The 2,024-nt window shown below is 41.0% G+C and overlaps 1 pseudogene; it reads left to right on the plus strand.

The window, feature by feature from the left end:
• Positions 1-1,604: 1,604 nt before the first annotated feature.
• LOC141615896 (small nucleolar RNA R71) lies at positions 1,605-1,704 on the plus strand (annotated as a pseudogene).
• The last annotated feature ends 320 nt before the right edge of the window (positions 1,705-2,024 follow it).

Consider the following 2,024-nt stretch of genomic DNA (forward strand, 5'->3'; position numbering starts at 1 on the left):
ATTACCGCTCCCGCGGTATGCAAGAAAGGTCTTCCTAAAATGATAGGAATGTTGGAATCCTCCTCCATGTCTATAATGACGAAGTCTACCTGGATGAAGAATTTGCCAATTCTCACGGGCACATCCTCTCATACCACTAGAGGTATCTTTGTTGATCGATCCGCCATTTGAAGAGTAATGTTGGTGCATTTGAGCTCGCCATTCCTAGCCTTTTATATACCGAGTATGGCATGACACTTACACTTACTCCAAGGTCACATAATGCTTTGTTGATTGTAGTGTCGCCAATGGTACATGGAATAGAAAAACTTCCCGGATCCTTGAGCTTTGGAGGGGAACTCCCTTGAAGAATAGCACTACTCACTTTTGTAAAGGCAATAGTCTCCAACTTTCGCATGGATTTCTTATTGGTAAGAATATCTTTCATGTATTTTGCATAAGCCGGAACATGATTGATCAATTCCGTGAATGGGATTGAGACTTCTAAGTTCTTCAAAATTTCCATGAACTTTCCATGTTGCTCATCAAACTTAGGCTTAGCTTGACGACTTGGGAATGGAAGTCTAATCACAATAGGCTCTTTTTCCTTAGCCTTCTCTTCATTCTTCTTCTTTGAAATTTCATTGGGGGTAGGATCCACCTCCTTAGAGTTCTCCATAACTCTTTGCTTGTCACTAGCATCCACAATATCTCCATCAATTTACCTTTTCGGCCCCTCATATCTTGTACTACTCTTCAAATGGATGGCAATAACCGTCTCATGTCTTGGGGGATTACCTTGAGGCGGTAATTGCCCCTTTTGTCATTGAGAGCTAGAAGATGCTAATTGAGTCATTTGAGTCCCTAACTTTTTTGTGTGGTCAAGTATGTTGTTAATGGTGATCTCTTTAGCTTGGCTATCTTTTTGCATTTGGGTGAAAAATTCTTGTTGGTTTTTTTGCATTTGGAGGACCGCTTTTTGAACATCAAAGCCTTGGTCATTGGATTGGTTGTAGGAAGGTTGATTTTGATATCCTTGGCTTTGGTTAAAAAAGGGTCTTTGAGCTTGGTTTCTCATTGGAGGTGAGTGTATGTTGGTTGGGGTTTTTGGACATTTCGGCTCTTGTAATGAAAGATTTGGATGAAATTTGGTATTCTAATTATAGTAGTTGGAATCAGGGGTGCCATTCTTGTATGCTTGGAAAGCATTCACTTGTTCATTTGTTACCCTACATTCACTTTGCTCATGTCCCAAAGTTCCACAACTTTCACATACTCCACTTGGAATTGAGGATGATGCCACCATAGCATTGACATGTTATTTGGGTGATTTGGAAGCTTAATCAAGCTTAGCCATGGCCTTCTCAAACTTCAAATTGATGGTGTCGATATGAGCACTTAGTTGAGCACCCAATTGTATGATGGAATCTACCTCATGCCTTCCTCCTCTAGTGGCCTTTCGAGGCCTACTATATTGGGAATTATGAACCGCCATCTCTTCGATTTTGGCCCATGTTTGATTGTCAACAACTTCGGTAAACATCCCATTGGATCCCATATTGAGCGCATTATGTGAGTCTTCATATAGGCCGTTCCAAAATTGTTGAACAAGGAACCACTCACTAAGCCCATGGTGTGGACAAGAACGACAAGTGTCCTTAAATCTCTCTCATGCTTCATATAATGATTCCTCATCCCTTTGCTTGAACCCGGTGATTTTGGGCTCTCAACATATTAGTCTTCTCCGGAGGATAAAATTTCTTGCAGAAGGCAAGTGCTAGGTTCTTCAACCATTGCTTTGCGGTACCGATCAAAGAAAAAGGAAACAATACCCATCGGATTTGGTCTTGAGTAACTCCGGTTTGAGAAATTGCATCACAATAGTCACAAAAGGTCTCCATATGTGAATGAGGGTCTTCACTAGTCATCCCTCCAAATTGACTTATCTCAACTAATTATATGAATGCGGATTTGGCAATGAAATTACCAGTTAAATGTGGTGGTGTAGGAGTACCATTTGGTAGGTTCTCCTTGGTTGGTACGGA

Source organism: Silene latifolia, chromosome 11, assembly GCF_048544455.1.
Source record: "Silene latifolia isolate original U9 population chromosome 11, ASM4854445v1, whole genome shotgun sequence".
Taxonomy (NCBI): domain Eukaryota; kingdom Viridiplantae; phylum Streptophyta; class Magnoliopsida; order Caryophyllales; family Caryophyllaceae; genus Silene; species Silene latifolia.